The following is a 6,786-nucleotide window of genomic DNA, read 5'->3' as shown; positions in this document are numbered from 1 at the left end:
TCTTTTTCTTTTTTATTTCCCTTTTTTGTTTTTTACTGTGCAGTTAAATGCGTGTGTTGTTTTCCCGCGACACCTAAACTGCCTTAAGAGGAAGTGCTCGACATTGTTGCGTTTTTAAGGAATCATTTGAATTCCACGCATCTTAAGTTGTAATTTCCTTCTTTCTTTTTTTTTTTTTTACTTCCCTTAAATAAACAAGGCAAGAACGTGACTCGCCTGATGGGCCAAGAGGTGGCCCACGTGATTGATCAGCTCGGCTGTCTGGCACCATCCATCATCGTCCCAGCCATGTTGGTGTTTGTTTTCTGTTCCCACTGAATTGTTACACCCGTACACGCAGTAAACCGCCTCAGATTTTTTTTTATTTATTTATATATTCTAATCAAAGAAGTGCTAACCTCCTGCTGAGCGCACTGCTTTAGCTTCAACTGGTGATATGTTGTTAGGATATTATTAAATGATCAGCCATAATATAAGGTTGCTTTCCCACCAAAAAAATAAAAATAAATAAAAATTGTTGCTTCCAAGGAAAACATTTTCATCTAAATTTAGTCATCTGCCTTCCCTCTAGTCGCTCTCGCCTTGAATGTGATGATCCAAGCCTTTGGCTCATCTCATCTCATCCACAGCGTGCGTCTGTGCGTCGTACAGGCCTCACTGCGAGCCCTCAACTTACTGCCTCCCACTCTTTCCCAGATACAGTCGATACGTCAATGCTCCCGGTCGATATTTACCTTTTAAAACAAACAGCCTTGATTAGATCTTCGACTAAGTGTAAATACTAATCGGGCAAACCACGACACACACCCTGAAAAACACATATGAGGCGGAATAAGGTTTCCTCCACTTTATTGGCCCGCGTCTCTCTCTCTCCCTCCATATCATGCAAATTTTTTTTTTTTTTTTTTTGGGGGGGGGGGTTGCGTCTTACCTGAAACGATACAGATACAAAGCAAACCGAGACTAAAGGCCTTCCAGTCGCCCTCTTTGTGGTTCCAGAGGCCTATAATCTCGATGAGGCGCCTGGCCAAAGGCGGCAGTGATGAATGTGAGTCTGCAGCAACAGATGTCCATACACAATTCTTGGGGTTGAATTGGATTTTACTCAAGAATTGCGTTTGGACAATCAGTCGCGAGAGACTCGCTATATCCTCTGCCAGGATGAAAAGAGGAAAATTGAGCATTTGAGTATTTGAATCACAAATGTCCACGCGGGCAGTTATTGTATAGGCCCATGTGTGCACCTGCTACGGCTGCCTCCATGTCCCTTGACAGTAGCGGCTGCGTCTGACACAGGGAACTGTTTTCTTTCCTTTTTCTCCCCCCAACATAAGGAGTTGTCCACCACTGTGCATTATCTGCGACCCTCTCGGTGCTCGGCTCTGCCTCTAACATTTGCCTTTCCTTTAGAAAAAAACTTGCTTTCTCTCTGTGCACTCCCAACAGTGAGCTGATGCAGGATATTTCTGCAAAAACACTTTGACAACCTGCAGTGCAACTTCCCCACAAACCCTTGAAACGACTCCCCCTATTAAATATATAGGCTAGAGACCACTGTAAAAGAAAAACAGTCTTTTTTGTTGTTTTAAAATGGAGGCACCCGAAGCCACAGTTACACTGTGACTTTTTATATGCTATTTTTTTTCTGTCTTCTGGAAAAGCCAACGTCCCCTCTCCGTGTTTTACACTAGTTGCTGGATCTGAAGTTAGTGTCATAATTTCTATAGACCCATAAGATGGCTGAATAACCACTGCAGTTTTAATTAATGTGTCACAGGGCTCCCTTAAGAGTCTTACGTCTAAAGAGTCTTGGTGAGACGGGATCAAAATAGCTCTTCTGTACTTTATTTCATCTTGAAGTCCAACGTGAAGGGGCCAGAACGCCATTTCTGCACCTGAGTCTTCGATTTAGGGAAATACTCTTCAGTCCCGGTGCCTCAAGGTGCACAATGGCTTTCCACGGTTGTTAATTTAAAGAAAAATCCCCCTCCTGTTTGAACAGAAGCACGTCGGGCGTCTGTGGTCTTCCCTCTGGCTTTACTCGGCTGTTGGAAGGAAAAAGAAAAAAAGAAATAAAAATAAAGAGGGAAAAGAGAAGGAAACCCCTCTTTAGTTCCCGTTGGTGCGTCCTTGGTTCAGTTCCCACATCGCGCGTTCTCTCGGATCTCTCCGCTCTGTCCAATGGCCCCCCCTGAGAGCAGCGTCGGATGGCGACAAAAAGAAGGTGCGGAGCCGGAGAGAAGCTTCGGGCTTCGTACACTCCGGTCAGGCGCTCCTGCATTCACTCCACCCATCCTTTACGGCTCTCTCGGACTGACTGGCAAACCGGCTGACTGTGTGGATGCTTGTCTCTCTGCCCTCCTGGCTTTTTCTCTCCGCTGCTCCAACAATAAACGCTGCGGCTGCGACGCAAGGCGGAGAGAGGAGTGGAGAAGGTCCTCGCTTGGTACTGAATTTGAATAACACCATGGGGTGATAAATGTCCATTGTACTGCTTAAGTAATGAATCTCCGCTGTCCTCTATGTCACACACACGCACACACACGCGCGCACACACGCCAGCAGCTGCGACGAGGGACCAGCAGCCCCTCTTAAAGACACAACAGCCCCATTTTCTTCCCAAAAAGAGATTACAATTCCGACACTGTTTACTCTCTGACCGCACTGCATGACGTTTAGTGTTTCTCTTTTGCTCCCTCTCTTGTGTGAGCAAACTAGTGCAACGCTGGAACCAGGCACTTGGACATAAAGCGGCGCCTTCAGCGCCATGTGCAGTCATTCTGCGCCTGAGAGGGCAGTTTACTGTAGGCCTCTGTGCAAAAAGTGACAGAAAATGAGTGGATTATGAGATGCTCATGAGGCAAACCTTTGACGGGATGGCAGAGAGTGTGTTGTCTTATACTTTGAAGTATGAATGAAACTTCATTTAGGGAGCAAATGTCATACAAAAAGATGCAATTTCTTTTCAAAAGAGCGGAAAGCTGTCCTAGTCCATTTTATTTTTTGCATGTTTAGCATGCCATTCTACCCCTAAACTCACATTGCACCTCTACAGCTGGTCTTCCAAATGTTTGAAAATGCCAAGGTTAATTATTTTTGCCCCTCAGGCGCATGTAATCCCTGTGACAAAAATTAGGTCAGGTTATGTTTTTAAAAGCACTGAAACAGGGCAACTTTGGGAACCAAGTTACAGAGCACTGTGAGTGTGTATAACATGATGTTTTCCAGGAACAGTGAAATGGGCTTCTCTTGAGAGTTGGCACGCTGTTATGATCATGCTTAAACGCGGCTAACCTTCCTATGTTGCGGTCTTTAAAGCGCCGGGAAGCCCGACGGTGCCCTCTCAGAGGAGGCAGGGATCCTGGAGCAGGCACATCCACATGTCGTGCACATCAGCACTTTTGAGTGCTGCGTTTGCGATGCAGCTTTTTGATGCTTGCAAACGCCACCTTCTCTCTCCCCTCTCTCTAATAAATCATCCTGACTGATCCCGCCCCGGGCGCAGGGGGTCCTCCTCTTTAAAGCTCAATCCGTTTTTTCCTCTTTTCATTCCTCTGAAGAAGCCGAGTTAACCTCTGAAGCTCCACACAGCCAGAGCCCCTCTCAGCCCCAGCCCGCCTCTCATTCATTCAACCAGTCACTCATTCATTGCTCTTTTTTTCCCCCTTCCTTTTTTTTTGAGTGGTGAAAAGCAAACCCCTCCATCTCACATCCCCTCTTTCTGCCTTTTTTTCATGCTTTGACTCCTCCAGAGGCGGGAAGAAGTCAAGAGGGTGCACTTTCACTCTCACCTCCGCATCTCTCATGATCTCTATGATGCTGCTCAGGGTTATGGATTGAAAGAGGTTTCACACTCCTGGTTTATGTTGTCGACCGCACCGCTGTGTGATTTAATTATTTTTTCCTAATCTAATTTTTTTTCCCCTTGTAACCCAGTGGTAGAAATTTATTGAAGTGGCATATAAGTACCAATTTTAAGTGCTTGCACTTCTCATTTCGGGGGGGATATAAGATGAAAGACTAGTTACAAACCCAGCTGAAAATATTCGGCTTTTATGAATAATTCATTTCTGAAAAGTTAACAACCTTATTGATAAATATTTAGAGCAGTAGCGACGTCTCGCTGATTTCTTTTTTTTTTTTTTTACAAACCAAATTGATAAAAGGAGGAAACGAATGATCAGATTAATCCTTTGTGAATTTGAGCAGTGACAAAATGGTATAAAATGTGCTTAATTTCGACAAGTATAGCAGTCAAATCTTGGTTTTGAATCACTGCAGTTACTGGGGACACTGTTCCCATCAATTCTTTAATATCTTGGAAATACTTTTAACATTTTTCACAGCAGAATTTTTTATTACAAGTGTATTTTTACTGTGTGGCATTAGTGCTTTTCTGAATACTTCCTTCCACCAGTGTTTTAACCACATCATCAAGATCACAGAGACCTTTTGAAACCTAAGCTTGTTTTTATATATGCAGTGAATACATATATAAAAACTTCTCCTCTTAAAATAACGTGCTCATCGTGCTTTGTTAGATCCACTGTAGCTCTTCAAGCTTTTTGTGCTTTTGGATTGAAATTTTTTTTTTCTAGATTTGCGCATTAGTTTTCAGACAACTAAAATGACTTTTCCTTTGAAAGATGGAGCTTTTTGGGTAATATAGACCTGCAGGTTAAGAAAGTCAAAATGAATAAAGGCAAAATAGCAACACACAAACATACACAGACACACAACACACTATCTATGATCATCAGTGATTGAATCAAGGCCTTTTAGCTCAGTGGCTTTCATGCTGGCTGTTAGTCTTGGTGGTGCATAGTAGGGGTGGGTGTGTACACACAGAAACAGTAGGAGACAGCTGCACTCCATACAGTTGCCACTGTGCTTTCCTCCATTCACAAATCAATGTTTAACCTGCTGGCTAAAAGGCTTGGCAGGGGAGAGGGAGGCCCAGTCGCTGAGGTGGGCTCTGTGACTGCCCCGAGAAGTGAGAGAAAGGACAGAAGGAACAGGGGAATCCTCAAAATAAACCTCCTCTGGTGAAGGCATCTGCTCCCCGCTGCTAGGCCACGGCTACAGAAGATGAAGAGTAGAGAGAGTTAGAAAGAGAGGCAATAGTGTTGCAGGGAATGTCATTTGAATTAATAGTGGGGAGTCTTTTTAGGTGAGCCAGGACACAAAGTCACAGAGACAAAGTGGTCAATTGGGAGGAAAGTATCTGAAAAGGTTCACCGGACAAACACAAATTCTCCATAGATGTACCTGCTGGTGCATTTTTAGTGGATCCTTATGAAGGAACAGCTAATGTGACTCAGCAGCAGGGACAAATCACTAAACTGATTTATCAGGCGTAGGCATAGGATCCAAAGGAGTCAGTGGACCCCAGGTCCTAACCAAGTAATCTTCTAGAAATATTTCCTATATCCCTCAGAGACACAAAACAACCACGATGACACATAAAAGTGATGTTAATGAAAGGATGCAAAAAGACTACGGTGACACAAAATGACAACAAATGGATTAAAAGTGACCACACAGAGACCAAAAAGAGGACAATAAACAACCTTACAGAGATGTGGAATGATGAAAAGCAACAAAGTTAACAAAAGGAACCAATAACCAATGACAGAGAGGTGCCAAAAGTACTACAAAAAGACATGTTCCAAAGAGAATCAAACGTTTGAAAAACAGTCAAAACGGGACATTAAGAAAAGCTTCAAATGAGACGCAAAGTGACTAAGATAGGACAAAAAATTTCAATTTACATATGACTCTGGTTATTTCAAGATACTGACATGAGATTCCAAATACTGGGGATCCTTTGCTTACGTGGGAAATTGTGATGTTATATTGTCTTTACAGGAATATGTGAATTCTAGTGTTACGCGAGTGTTCATGAAAACAACCGCTAAGAGGTGTCAAAACGATGTCCATTTAGAAGACAGCGGCATCGTTCAATAAATGTAAAATGTTTTCTCCTACGATTTTCTTTTTCCAACCGTATGAGAGTAGTTTAATTGCCTTAACTAAACCAGCAAGTGACAGAAGTGTTTCTCTTGTTTTTCGTGTCATTTCATTGCCTAAACATCTTGTTTTTCCACAGCTAAATGGTAAAACCCACCAAAGTCAGGAGGCTTCATCAACTGAGGCACATTTCACACTCCCTTTATTTCCAGCCTGATACACCAACAATGATGTCATACTGTGCCTTGACAATGAATTTAATTGCATTTAAGCCAGTGATTAAAATTGGTATATCATGAGATTTTATGTAATGGACGAGAAAGACAAAAAAGACTTGTTCATGTGCAGCCAATTTTCTTCAGAAGTCCCATTATCAGTTCAACTATAAGCTGTTGTCGAAGACCCCAGAGTCGACAACGTCACTAAGCAAGCAGCACAGTGAAGACCGAGGATGTCTCCAAACAAGTCAGGAGGATTTAAAAAAAAGAAAAGGAATATCCCATGAAGCAGTAATGAATCCATTATTAGTAAATGGCATGAACCACAACACACCTGCCAAAAAAAGGGCGGACCACCAAAACTCATGTTTCATACAAAAAGGGCATCTATCAGGAACAAAGGGGCCCAAGTGAGCCCTAAAGGACCTGCAAAGGGTTGATCTCATTTCTAGCTTGGTTCACAATAAGATATTTTTGCAACCTCAAAATAGTAGGCGCGTTGTATTGATCTATACTGACACAACGGGCCCCCCAAAATAAATTTTAATTCCAGGATGTAAAGCAAGAAAATAGGGAAATTTGAAAAAGTATGTGAATA

Source organism: Odontesthes bonariensis, chromosome 22 (genome assembly GCF_027942865.1).
Source record: "Odontesthes bonariensis isolate fOdoBon6 chromosome 22, fOdoBon6.hap1, whole genome shotgun sequence".
Lineage (NCBI taxonomy): Eukaryota > Metazoa > Chordata > Actinopteri > Atheriniformes > Atherinopsidae > Odontesthes > Odontesthes bonariensis.
This window is presented reverse-complemented; position numbering follows the sequence as displayed.